Below are 15,113 nucleotides of genomic sequence, written 5' to 3'. Positions count from 1 at the left end.
TTTTTGTTTATCTATCCGTCCGACATATTATGAACGTTGCGTTGGTTGGGTCAACGTGACGAAATACCACCTGGGTCCACTTCTTGTTGACTTTCATTCTTATTGTGTAAACGTTGTGCTCGCTCTCCGTTCGTTGCCTCGATCGAACCCACGCAACGAGATTCGACTAAAATCTTCCGAATCCGACTGCGAATATGTCAATGATCGATCCAATCTGCTCATCTCGATCCGCTCGTGCTTTGCTGGGTCCTTTTTTGGCGCAAAAATAAAAATTAACTCTGGGAAGGATGACTGGATTTTTCACTGCCAATGTCGCGCGCTCCTCGGTGCGGATAACAGTTTTATCGCCCACTTGTCATTGTAAATATTGGTGTACACACGATGCCACACCCGTTTGTTTGCCAATACCATTCCACACTGTTTATGTATATGTACATATGTATGTACATAATGCATATATGTATATATGTTGGTCTATATGGGTCGTTCCAAACCCACAATGTACATACCAAGTGCCACAATAATGACGACGGTAATATGTCCACGTGAAGCGATGGTAAATTTCAAAATGAGATTTTTACAACGTATGTCTGTATGTATGTATCGAGGACAGTCGAATATCAATTGTCAATTCATAGTTCAAGACCCCAATATAGTGAGCCAATTGGGGTTGCAGACAACTCTGTGTACCTTCAAATGATCAATTGATTTTATTATGGCGTCGACGTCAGATAATCAGTTTTTGAGATGCTTTTCTTTTTTTTTTCGTTTGCTCTTTCTCGGACAGTGTATCGATGCTCGCTGACGTCTGTGAATTTAAGCCGTTTGATTTATGGTCGCAGATGTTGATGAAGCGTTTTTTTTTTAATTTTGGCCCAACTTTATTGCGTGTTTATTCTTTTGGGTCAGCTGGATAGCTGGTGTTTATCATTGTGTATATTTCTATGAATGTATGATACTTTGATGGGTTGTTTGTAGAGCGGCGTCAAACAAGGCGAGCGCGACGAACATGGCGAGCACGAAGCGAACACAATATATGTATGTATGTGAAATGCTGAAACAAAAGCCAAGTCAATTGCTGACTCAGACTCAATATATGAGTGGTTTATAATTCTTACACAAATGGTGCCACAAACACTCATACGCTTGTTGACTTTTAGTTCCACATATGTATTTTGGAACTTAAAGTTCGACTTGTTCATCGTGTTCGTCTTGTTCGTCTTGTTCGCCGTGTTCGTCTTGTTCGTCGTATTTGCCTTGCTCGACGTGTTCGCCTTGTTCGTCGTGTTCGCCTCGTTCGTCGTGTTGCCTCGTTCGTCTTGTTGGCCTTGTTCGTCGTGTTCGCCTTAGGCCCTAAGGCTTAGGGCGAAAACACACAGCGAAACCCGCCCCCCCCCTTTCTCTGCTTTCTCATAAATTATCAAATGATTGAATAAAAATCTTAATTCATGGTGAATTAAAAATAAATTCATTATACCCTGTATTGTACGCGTTGATATTTGTGGTTAAGTTGAATTCCATTGTTGAGAAAATAATAGAATTTTCGCACAATGCCATAGGGTAGGTCCAGAAATAGAATTAGAGTGGAGAGCTTACTTTGAAATATTCAGTGTAAATTCATGATTGATATTGATTTTTATTTATGTTTAGTAACGGGGCTTTGGATCAATGCTGAAATCTTTTTAGGGCGAAAACACACAGCGATGAACGGCACATCGTGTGCATGGCTCCTCGTCGTGGGTGGTCTCCTACATTTCTTCAAATATGGGATACACCGTTATCGATCACTATCAAGCAAGCAATAAATACAAGCATAAAATTAGACCGAAAATGGTCCAGAGGTTCATTTTGGGTCGACGCGTGCTGCCCATCCCATGGATATGTGCATGGCACGCATCATTTTTTTCGCATGTTTAAAAGTATCTGAAAAACCACGTGCCACATTCACCGCTGTGTGATTCGCCCTTATTCGTCGTGTTCACCGTATTCACCTTGTTCGTTGAGCTCGCCTTGTTCGTCGTGTTCACCGTGTTCGCCTTGTTCGTTACGTTCGTCTTGTTCGTTGCTTTCGCCTTGTTCGCCGACCCCTTTGTTCATCAACACAGGGCAAATCCCATGAACGAGGTAAGCAAGGAGACACGAAATTGACCATAGTGGTTTTTTTATTGCAAAATTCCTATTGAAATGTTGTGTTCGTCGCGTTCGCTTAATCTGAATGCGGCTTTAGAAAGTGGGGAAGCCATCGTTGAGGTTAAATTATATGATAACTTTGTAAGTGTTCTTGGGGGCGACACTTTAAATATAAAGGCAATGAGGAACCATTGAATAGTGTCTTTTCACGTGCATTAATTAATTATGAAGTTATGTAGAATAAAATCCTTAGTGAGAACTATTCATACTTAACGTTTTGTGTAATTAAACTTTAATATAATTAAGGTTCAGTCTAAACAACGGGTAATATAATCACTGACTGCAAACAACTTTCAATGCGTTCTACGCAATCAGCGTTTATTGTGATCACGTCGATGTACATAGTTGACATATAATGTAATCAATGTTTTTTTCTAATAAGGTTTATTGTAATCAATGTTTAATATGATTGACTTTTGATGTAATCGCCCTTCCTCGCCATCATCTTTTGATCGCTCTATTGGAAACAAAGCAAGTTGACTGATTTAACCAACATTTTTCATCGTCTACTATGTTCGAATATGTACTGATGTTATCGAAGCTTACATATGTACATATGTACTGATGTTATCGAAGCTTATTGTAATAGATATGTACCTAGCAATTCAAGATTAATCTAATCCTCATTTACTGCGAATTTGTACGAATGTATGCATGACTGAAGTTAATCCGAATTGAATGTACTTAACATTTATTATAATCGACTACTACCCTCTATAGTTTTTTGATGGGTTTCCTTCAACCTAGCTTGTGCCATTCGCGTTCGCGATTTGAATTATTTTGCACGACAGGAAGCGAGTGTACAATTATGGGTGGCAGCATTTTTTTTTTCACGTCACCTTCGATCCACTTCGAGGTTTGCACATAGCCTTCATTGGAAACACTGTCGCGTGGTTTCGTTTTGTGAATAGAAGAGTGAGTGGTTTTCTTATTGCGAAGCACCTTCAGTATTTGTGATGATGCATCGAGACGGGGCGAACGGTTTGATTGCGCTGCGACAACGGAAGTTGCACAATTGGCGAACGAGATTGGGTTTTGTCGGCGTATTTCCATCTCTCGAGATAGGAAGTGTATACTATTATGGATGAGGATGGATGGTAGGGGATAGCTTGTTCACATTTCGAACAGTCATACATAGATATGTACATACGTACTTCTCATTTTCCTCCGAATATCAAATGTCGCGTGAGTGAAACACGCTGCAATGCTCTACTAAGCACGCGAGTCCTTCTCATAACTTCACTTCATCTTCCCCTCCCGTCTATAATTTCGCTATTAGATAAGGTGACCGGACGTCATCCTTTGAGGAGGATTGTCCTCCTTTTGGAAACTTTGACCTCCTCAAAAATTGTGTCCTCCTTTGTCCTCCTCTAGGGAAAATTGTCCTCCTTTAGTCAAATTTGGTAATAAAAATCCAGACTAGCGGTTGAAACATTGGCAGGAATGATTATACATAGTTAAATATGTATACAGGTTGTTTGGTAGCTCGATACAAAGCCTTGAAGGGTTGATAGCTTACATAATTTACAACATTTTGAGCCCATACCTCAGTCCAAAGTCTTACGGTTTTTTTTTATTTAATTTTTAAAGATTTTTAGTAAAAACACCGAAATTTCACAGTTAATTGCTGATACTGCCCAAGTTAAAAGATATATTATTAGTAGTAGGGCAGTATTAGGAATTACCTGTGAAATTTTGGTGTTTTTACTAACAAAAAAAAAACCATAAGACTTTGGTCTGGGGTATGTGTGGCTCAAAATGATGTAAATTATGTAAGCTATCAACCCTTCAAGGCTTTGTATCGAGCTACCAAACACCCTGTGTATATGTATATGTTACACCGAATCCGTGAAATTGTCTTTTACACGCATTCGGCAAGAGAATTGCCGAATGCGTTAAAAATGCAAACATGTTGCCCAGTTCACGGATTCCGTAAATTCTTTGGCGAATGCGTGTATTCGCCAAGAATTTGTCTGCTCAAAGCATGGAGTCGGCAAATAGACAGCAGCTCTCCGGTGTTGTTTTTTAGAACTGGACAGCGTGGACAAGTGTCAAAGTGACAGCTGAATGAGGATGTTTAATTTACATATTATTATGTATAATATAACTACATACATCTGTTTCGATCATCTCATATGACTTATACATAAATTAATGTCATTTTTATACATTTTGATCAATATTTTAACAGTGAAACATATGTATGTAGTCATATTATACATAATAATATGTAAATTAAACTAAATTAAACATCCTTATTCAGCTGTCACTTTGACACTTGGTTATAATATAACACGCTGTCCAGTTCACGCATTCGGCAAAGAATTTACGGAATCCGTGAACTGGGCAACGTGCTTGCATTTTTCATGCATTCGGCAATTCTCTTGCCGAATGCTTGTAATAGACAATTTCATGGATTCGGTGTAACATATATAAATGTATGTATGTCTCTTTGTCTGTCTGTCTGTCTGTCTCTTATAGGCTCCTAAACCACTCAACCGATCACGATGGAACATTCAGGATTTGTTGTATGCATGTCCGGGAAGCTTGAAAAAAAAACCTCTTAATAATAATATTCGTAATTACTGACGCGATAGTTTGAAGCGGCATTGTGTAGTCAAGGAACTGTGTTCGTTAGTAAAAATCGACGATATGATCAATAAAGAATGTTACTAAACGATATTTTTTTATCTACATTTTTAATCAAAGTGTCCTTTGACATTTTCAAAACCGGGTCACCTTATATTAGACCATATTTTTCTCTTCTTACTGCTTCTAAATCGTGTAATGATTCAACGTGCCTGGTAGTCCACCTTACGGAGTTGATGAAGACTCGAAAAATGATAAAATTACTGAGTGTGTACCAGCTCTAAGATTAGGAGTGGGGGTAGACGCGTGTATGAGTAAATCTCACGCATACACGCTTACTTGTCCCGTATTCCCTTCCAGTCTGGGATGTTCTCCTAGTACGAGTTCATTTTTCGAGTCTTCATCAACTCACAGTTTATGCCCTTAAAGGCCGCTGACGCAAATTGTATTATATCTGATGGCAATGAAATCTTGATTCTGAATTTCAACTAAATTTATTGAATTCTTCATAATCTTCTGGATTTTTGGTTGATGTTTTCGAATAAGCATAACATGTTGTTGTATCAGTCGATATAGTCAAATCTCGGGTTTGGATTTAAATTAGATTGGGTCTTAGAAATGCGGTCGTCCTTAACGAATAGTCGTTTTGACTTTTTCGTTCATCCAATAATAGCTCCAACGCAAATGAGGTTTTGCGAGACCGTGCAATTATATTTTTTGTACAATTCGCACCCATACGCACGTGTGTAGGTATGTATGCACTCGATACGTGTGTACATACATATGTACAACAAAAAAAATAGTCGGATTATTTCTTTTGATTTTTTGTTATTATTTTTTTTGTCAGCCTGTCTCCCGTTGCTTTACCTCGTTGACCCCCAGAGACGTTCGGCGAACGTGAAACGAAGAGGAAAAAAAGCAGAACCTGTTCAATTTTCTTTGCAACTCTTATTAGATTTCGCGCAAAAAAGCGCTGCGCTGCACGGATCGTTATCCAATTGTAGACTACAGTTTAAAAATAAATTTGAACTTCCCGATTTTCTTTCGTTCGTAGCGAAAGGGTTCAATCTCCGCCGATATCCTTCTTCTTTTTTTTACAAACCTCCTTTACGTTTTTTGTTGTTGTTTGATTCGCCTTTTCAGCTCCTCGTAGGAGGTTCATTGTACCATGCATATTTATTCGTCCTTTCCGTGATATTGATTTTTTGTTTTTTTGTCTTGTTTTTCTTTTTTTTTATCCTTACCCCGTTCTCTACGTTTTCCACTGCGTTATCCTGCTTTGTGGACTTGCTCGGTTTTTTTTCCACTCGTTTCGGCTGAATTATGACGTGGCAAAATAATGTATACCATTTCGTAGAATCATTTTTTAAAGTCGAAAGCATAATCTGCTATCGTTTCCCCCAGCATTCCGGCTCATTTTTGATTGATCGGAGGTTAAACGCCGGCTTATATTCTTCAAAACGTTTTAACACGTTCAATCAAATGCCCCGAATGGTACTTTTGTCTTCGATGTTTGTTTTTTTATGGTATTATATCATTATTTAAGTCTTAACTTTTTTTATCGAGGGGAATAAGTCTAGATCGGATGTGAATTAGCGAGTCGCAGCATCGGTTGTTTTGGAAAGTTCGACTACTTCCGCTTGGCCTCTGACTTTCAATGCGAGCAAAAATATATTTTTTTATTTTTTTGCTTTACTTTTTTAATTTATTTTCTTGAGCCATACACTGCTTTGTGCTGCCAAATTTTTATCAACCAGTTCTCTGATTACCCCCTCCACCATGAAAAAAATTGTTCTCGATACATTAAAAATTGTATTTTTTCTCATTTATTTATTTTTATATACATAATTATTTATAGCCAGCAGTATGGCTTAATGGTAGCATGGATGTTTAGCACCAAGTGATCAGTGGGTTCGATCCGTTATACTGCTGGTTAGATTTGGGGGGTATTTGTGACTGCAAATCGATCGTTTCTTATCAGAGTTTGCCAATTTTATCTGATCATTGTTGAAACGGTTCCTCAAAATTGTCAAAAATCATCTTTCCTGTTGTCACAAATCTTCTGTATTTATTGTATGTACAATTTGTAAAAAATATGTAGAAATCTAAAATCCATAGATGTCTCAATGGATTAATTATTTAATTAATTAAATAATTAATTTTTAATTCATGTTCTCCAGTTTATGGAAATAGAGTGATTTATGTAATAATAAAATGCTGCATTGTTTGTAATTAATTGTCCAGGAAGGCGCATTGGGATCTTCCTGTCAAGCCTTCCTGGTATATTTATTTATTTATATATATATTTTAGCTATCAAGCTAATTTAAAAATACATCTTAATTATTATACTTAACTCTAAAATTTATAATTAACTTATATGTACTGTCCCTCACAGAGGTGTCTCTTCTTCAATATATGTATCTATGTAAAAAAAAATTATATAATAGAAAACACTATTAGAAAAAACAACACATCTTTCGAATTCTAAAAAATAGACTTAATTTAAAATGATTATACAATTTAATGCATTTTCGGTCCCATTTTAATATAATTTTATTCATTTTTGAGAACTTTGGTTAATTATAAAAACTTTATTGTTTAAATTTATTAAAAAATATTTATTTAATTACTTTTTATCAGTAGGGTGACCATATTTCCCTGGACTAAAAACGGGACGCTCCTCAAAAAACATTACCCTCCCCCCTCCTCGAGAAAAATAAGTTCAAATTTTTTTTTATTTCTCCCTCAAATACAAATTAATAAGGAATTATAATTTTTTTCAGAATGTACAATTCCTTGGTCGCAACATGCTAAACATACGTACGTACATACGTAATTTCAATAATTTTTCCAAAACAACCCGTTGAGTTTCAGCGGGAAAAACACTTAAGTATGTACCATAGATATATAATACACATTGTATATACAGTGTATTATACGTCAATGGTATGTACCAAATATTTTTCTACTTAAAAACTAATATTTCTATAGTACAAGGCCTTCCACTAACTCGGGTTTTTTTTATTAGTTTTGAGAACTATGCTCACTGTCTATCGTAGTGAAAGATTTTATTCGGTGCAGTGATTTACCTTTGCTCCCCAGAGGTGAGAAAAAGGTAAAAGGTGGTGAATTTATGGATAAGATGTGGTGCCAAGTTTATATGTACGAGTAACCAACGTCGGGAGATAAAATATTAAAATTTTGTTTTGAAAATTTTGTCAGCAACTTAAGCAATTAGGGGCGCAGTTTCCGATTTTTTAGCATTCGCTTATTACAGGTCTACAAATACCTATATTTAGAAACGCGACAAAAGTTTGAGGCAAACATCTTCCTTCCGTAAGCGTTAGTTTATCTTAAGATACGATAGTACATACTATACAACGAAAAGGGATCTCGTAAATGGGAATATATGGGACAAAGTAAGTGCTCGCATGATACCCACGAGAATTGAAAGGAACCGAGGTCGGACGAATAGATCTTATGCAAATTTTTTGATTGCAATGAAAGTTTGCACTAGCACTGCACGTTCCAGAGTGCTAAATTGCATTAATACGTACATATATGTTTGTATGTATGTAGTGTGTTGTTTTGTCTACTCATTTGACTGTCCATAGTGTTCTTCGGTTTGGCAATGATGATTTGGCGCTTTTGCGAAACTTCATACATTTTGTCTGATTAGTTCCGAACTGGTTCTTTTCTTTCGCGCTTCGTGTTCCTCATTTTTGCCACTTTTTTTTCGTTTTTTTTTTTGACATCTCCCAGCTCCGACGATTTAGCGACTCTGTGCTCCACAATGGAATCTAGGAAGAATGGAATACAATTCGCGAATCGCCTCCGAGAAATAACTGCGAATCCGCTTTTTTCCTCAGTAACCCCCATCGAGTCGTGCTCTTTTTTTCCGTAACATCTTTAATTCTCTAACAAAACGTGAGTTTTCAAAAATCGATTTGACAAGATTCTCTTCTTATTTTTCGCACCAGATGCTATCTATCGTCTGCTACAAGCGGTTTGTAAGTACGTTGGTTCGAATAATCTTAGATACACGATAATTTGGATCAAGATCAGCGTTTGTGCAACTTCATTGTTTTGCCATGTGTATTGTTGTCGTGCAGTATTCCGCTATAATCCAAGGACTTTTTTTTATATCACAATTGTGTCGCTTTGGCTATATTCGGAAAAGTTAAACAAATAATCTATACGTTTTATATACTTACATACGTAGGCTATCTATGAGATTAGATTTTTCGGAATGAAATTAAAGCCAACGGGAGAACGAAATTCCGATGGAGGTCTTTGCCATTTTCAATTATCTGGTTTTAAGTTTGCACGCGTGATTCTTTCAGAATTGGCAAACCTTTTTCGTTGTATTAAGCAATGTTTTACATCCAAAATAGTGTGATAGTTAAAGGACAAACCCCCTGGTGAACTTCCTACACCCACGCATCAGTAACCCTCCTCCTCCCTGTATTTTTTTATTTAATTCTATGAGCCCAGCAGGGGGTCATCGACGCGTGGGCGTAGCATGTGCGTCATTTAGATTGTCCTTTTTAAGGCTCGTTCGCGGAAGCTTTGTTTTATTATTTTTATTTTTTTAATATAAGTTGCGTTTATACGCACACGCAGCGTATTACCCACACTTAACTGAGCTCTAGTAATAAACTAAGCCTTCAATAAAGGTGCAGACATCTGTAATTAAGGTGTTTTCGGTGATGTTTTATCCTTGTATTGCCATTGTTTAGAACAGGGTTTTTCTGCCTTGGAACACATTAAAAATTCTGAAATTTTAACGGAACACTTGGCTTATTTTAAAGTTGGGTAGATCTAAAATAAAATATATTATTAAAACACATTACATATAGTAAATAAAGCGAGTAACGACTTTGATGATATTGAGTGCTTGAATCGCAAATCTTATTGATATCAGGCACAATATACATAGGTAAGTTAAATTCTTGTAAGTAAGCATGTTCTTGCACTTTGACCGTTGCAGCATAGTAAGAAAATTCTACTTCGCATAAATAGGATGTAGAAAACGGAAATAAAACAAAAAAAAATAGCTTGTTTTCACATATTTGCGTATTCTTCTGATAAACTCGTTCAAAAATCATTTAATGGTTGATCTTTTGTATTTTTGTTTCAAAACAGTCACTGAGTAAATCAATTAAACCTTCATAATCACTTTCTCTAAAGGTTTAGCTGTCACGGAAAATGGGTTCCGAACCCAGGAATTGTTCTCACTAGTTTTCGGAAAATATTGCAAAATAATTGTTTTCAAGTTATGTAGCTGTTCTAAAAATACTTTGGAAACTTCTTCATCTACTATAAAATTTCAGTCATTAATATAAGGCAGGCAAACAATCAAAATTATGGATTCAACTGATGAAATCCAAAAATTGAATTTCATCTCTTGTCCATATTAATAATTGTATTACTTTTACCTGTTATTGTAATACTTTATCCACAATTTTTATTTCCGAATCTAATTCCTATTCAAACTTTCCGCATGTACTTACATTCATGACGCCATAAAAATCAGTGGAGATTGACCATCACTCGCCTTTTAATTTGAGATAGAATTTGTTTAAACGTGTTGAAGCCTATCAAACCGTTGCAAATTTTTCGCGGAACACCTATTCGGGAACACCAGTGTTTCGCGGAACATAGTTCGGGAAACCCTGGTTTAGTGTGATCGATAACAGTGATTCCCATATTTGAAGAGATGTAGGATAAACTTGTCGAATTAATAAGATTGTACGAATTAACATTGACATGAAGACATGCCAGTCACAGTTGTAGTTCTACCTAGACGTGCCGTGTTTCACTTTTTAGTGTATCTCCAACTCCCACTTTATTTTATAATACGACTAATATCAACTCTTTTTGCCAACGTATACATTTGTTAGTAATAAAATAATAGCAATTTTCAAAATATAAAAAATGAAAAATATCACTAAAAATTCACATATCACCCAATTTATTGAATTATTGGTAATAAAATAGGTATAAATAAAAAAGTAAGAACATTAATTGTGTGTGTATGAATTTCATACACAGATAACTCAATGCGAAAAATCAGAGTAAAAAAAATGTACGAGAAGGAGGAAACGATCGGTTTTGTCCACAAAACATCAAAATACGAGCAATTCAACGATTTTATTTGTATGTAATTTAAAATCATGATTTTTATAAATAATTTATTAAATTTAAATTTATTAGTGGATTTACTTCATTAAAATTGGAGACTAGTTTACACATATCGTATTGCAATGAATTAATGAAAATAATAAAAAGAGTTGGAGATTTTTTACGACTCCGACTCCGACTCTGCTTGAAATGCTCAGACTCCACGACTCAGATGAGAAGTTATAATAAATTGTGTGTATATAAGTTATAATTATTGTGTTGTGAAGGAGGGGTGGTAGAAAGCCGCGTTTGGATAGCTAGCTGTCATCGCTTCTACCTGACACAAGATTCCGATGTAATTTTTAATGAGTTCATTATAATGATTAAACTCCTCTAGCTTCATGTCGGAGACATAAGCTTACTTCAATGTTAGCTAACGTATGTTGGTAAAATATCAAAGCGATCTAAAGAGTGGAAGTGGTTCAAAATCAGATCACAAATTTTTGACGGGCAGGTATATCACCGAGTCTTTTAAAAAGTTTGATCCGTCATAAAGTTTCCTTGTGTTTGGCCTTGTATTCAATATTGTGTGCAAAGTGGCGCGACGCGACGCGATCTATGTATGTATGTATCCGACGCGACGCACCGTCGTGTCGCTTCACTCTCCCCGCGGCCTCAGAAATAAAGAACACCGACGATAATTCAACTTTATATGCAATTTAAGTGCGTAATATTCATATCTCATCGCATCTGTGATGCAACGGTGCGCATTTATGACGTGCACACGTGTCACGAACGCACAAAAGAATGCGACCGAACGATGGTGTGATGCAACAAGTGTAATATGGATCGATGATTTTACATTTTTGATGAAGTCACGTACGTTTCACAAAACGAACGGTAGACGTAATTCGAAACTTCATACATACATATTAGTTATTATTTTTACATACCTCCTTTACGTTTCACATGGCTTTCGTGTCAGTGGTCATTTTTATCTTTTATCCGATCGTTTTCATACTTTGCCATATTGCTCATTTTGGTCATCAATACACGTTAATGTATCGTCTGCCATTACGTTGGAGATAAAATATCGTATACAACGCGTTTAAAACACGCGGAAAGTAGATCTCCCTGACGTTTAATAAGCGTTCGTCCCTTATCTTCCACAACCTGTTCGCCTTGATATGGTGATTAATTGTTTAAACGCCTATAATTCACTCTATATTTTATGAAATTTGCTCTATAGGTTCTCGTTATCTCTAATATTTAAATATTTATAGTTTTAACTCTCATATGTATATATAAATTTCAAATTTGGCGTTTAGCTTCTTGTAGGGTAATACACGATATATATTGATATATTTATATTTAAAGTATATCTCTTCACGGAGTTTTATCTGCGAGATAAGTATTCAATAAGAAGTTATGTTGTATCTAATTGTTAATATGATTTACAATAAGCTTACATACATTTAGTTTTTTACAATAAGCTTACATACATACATCACATAATATTATTTTTAGTTATCAGCTGATTTAATATATTAAACTTTATGTTTCTCCACTCATACAATGCTCTTTCTCCGCTGCCTCAAAAATCATCAAATGATTTATTTTTTGATTTAATAAAAATCTTTGTTATTTTTTTAATTCGTGGTGAATTAAAAATAAATTCATTCTACTCTGTATGGTTATTTTACATTCACCGCTGTGTGATTTGCTCTTATTCGTTGTGTTCACCGTATTCGCCTTATTCGTTGCGCTCGCCTTGTTCGTCGTGTTCACCGTTTTCGCCTTGTTCGTTACGTTCGTCTTGTTCGTTGCTTTCGCGTTAAATAAATTCTACCCTGTATGGTTATTTTACGCGTTGATATTTGTGGTTATGTCGAATTCCATTGTTGAGAAAATAATAGAATTTTCGCACAATGCAATAGGGTAGGTCCGGAAATAGAATTAGAGTGGAGAGCTTACTTTGAAATATTCAGTGTAAATTCTTGATTGAGATTGATTTTCATTTATGTTTGGAAACGGGGGCTTTGGATCAATGCTAAAATCTTTTTATCCAAATTGGATGATTAGGGAATGATTGAACATTTTATACTTGGGCACCGCGAGATGAAAACTGAAGCAATGCATTACGGAAAATTTCAGTCGCCGTGTCGATTTTGTATGGGAGCCCTTCGATCCATGGCTCCGAGCCCTTCCGCACCCGGTCTAGGATATAAGCTGGTGTAAGGCGCAGACACGTTTGAAGAAATGTAGGAGAAACTTAATGAACAAAATTAACCCAGGTAGATTTTCACAGCGGGATGATAAGAACGTGCTGGTGCCGTTCTATTCAGTGTATTTTTGCCCTTATGGTACACACGCGTATACATATATGTACATATATATGTATGCATATGTGTGTAGAGGGTGCACGATTCGCTTTTCCATGGGGTTGAATTTAATTAATTAAACGTTCCTTCGTCGAATCGTCCACCCGTTTCTCGGATCCGCTTACGGTGAAATACGCTTTCACGCGATTCGCACTTAATAACGCATTCCCATAAGCTACTCTCTCACCTTCGATGGTAGACACTGGAAATCGTCATGGGTGGGGTTCGTAAATTCATGAAATGGGCTTTTAGCGAGGTCTTGCACGGGTGTCGTCTTCCTCAATCCGATTCGGAGATCGGCGGCAGGCTGTACTTCCGTTTGTTCCGGATTAGAGTTTTGGGTAGGGTTTGGAATTTTGCTACATACATATATTTAGCCAGCAGTATAGCTCGGTCGTTAAGCTTCTGCTTAACAAACCAAAATTTATCTGCACGTGCGCTGTATATATGAATGCATGCTGTATAGTATGAATAAAAGCAGTCTTTTCCGTGCACTGCTGTGCCGGTTTGTTACCTTGAATAGATCATTACCGCTCGTTGACTTAGTTCACACACATACCAGCAGTATAGCTCGGTCGATAAGCTTCTGCTTAACACCGAGAGGCGTCGGGTTCGATCCCAAGAGCTGACCTCGATTGAAAAGAATTTTCTGAGTATATCTGTAATGTTGCTGGTCAGACCTGGATATTTGGACTCCAGGTCGATCGTTTCCTATCAGAGTTTGCCAATTTTATCTGTTTTCATTTTTGAAACAGTTCCCGACTAAAAATTGGCTAAAAATCCTTCCTACCTACTATGTCACCACTATTTGAGTATGATTAATGTACAATTCATAGATGTCTCGTTAAATTGCGAGTTTAAGTTAGTGTCTCGTAATTCAGCGACTTGTATAATAAATCAAAGTGCTGTATTGTTTGTAATTGGCCAGGAAGGCGCATTGGGGTTTACCTGTAAGGCCTTCCTGGTATAAAATGTAAAAATAAATAAAGGTATGTTCATATATGACTATACAAGCAGTAACATTTTCAGAACATACATATTTTCTTTTAGCCTATGTATGTACTGTGTATGTGTTATTGAAGTGTAAACTTCTATTGACGCGATTCGTCACGGAAGTGGTCTCTAGTCGGGCTGTGCTTCCCATTTGGAAGTTTCATTTCTATTCTGTGTGACCTCGCACACATATCATACACTTTTTATTTACATTTTTTCATTGATTTTTATTTTTTTAGGTGCTTGTTATCGGAAGTTATCAATATCACGTAAGTAATTTTTTTTCATTCATAAAAAGTAGGTCATAAACAAATTTTAACCTTGATGCAATTTAGACAATTTAAAATCAATCACATCTTCTGCAATTGGGATGCTTTCATCAGGATATCATATATGTATATAATATCGCTATTCTGTGTGTCTGTTTAAGAACGCTCGACGTACTATAATAGTCGTTTCGATTCGACATACATACATATGTACGTCACAGCTAGGGTTTTGAGCGTTTACCGCCATCTATTGAAAATTTATTTAATTAATTAATTTTTCTATTGGTATTTTACATTGTTTATGAATATTAAATTAAATATATTTAAAAGGTATTTGAAAAAAATTCGAACGCGTGCGGATCGAACACAGTACCGACACATTACTTTTATTTTTTTAAATTTAATAATATGCCAACACCCATGCGATGTATTTCATCGGGTACAACACTATTTTGTAATAATTGTAGTATACATATTTACAGTCTATCGGATAAGTTCAGGAACGACATTTCATATTTTTCCAGGGAGGGAGGGGTGTCGTGCCAAAATTGGTCAGACTGGTATTTT

General features: G+C 36.1%; 1 protein-coding gene across 2 annotated transcripts in view; it reads left to right on the top strand.

Annotated features, from left to right (window-relative positions):
- LOC143909758 (beta-1,4-glucuronyltransferase 1) overlaps window positions 1-15,113 on the top strand; it is a 123,789-nt gene that overhangs the window by 14,337 nt on the left and 94,339 nt on the right. Inside the window, exon 2 of one of the 2 annotated variants that reach the window (XM_077427923.1) lies at window positions 14,517-14,546. The exons of the other annotated variant lie outside the window; for it this stretch is intronic. The gene's annotated coding sequence lies outside the window, so the exon portion shown is untranslated. The remainder of the gene's footprint in view (window positions 1-14,516; window positions 14,547-15,113) is intronic. 2 annotated transcript variants of the gene reach the window in all.

The sequence above is a fragment of the Arctopsyche grandis genome, chromosome 3, assembly GCF_051622035.1.
Source record: "Arctopsyche grandis isolate Sample6627 chromosome 3, ASM5162203v2, whole genome shotgun sequence".
Classification (NCBI taxonomy): domain Eukaryota; kingdom Metazoa; phylum Arthropoda; class Insecta; order Trichoptera; family Hydropsychidae; genus Arctopsyche; species Arctopsyche grandis.
The sequence above is the reverse complement of the archived record's forward strand: the minus strand, read 5'-3'. Positions and strand labels throughout refer to the sequence as shown.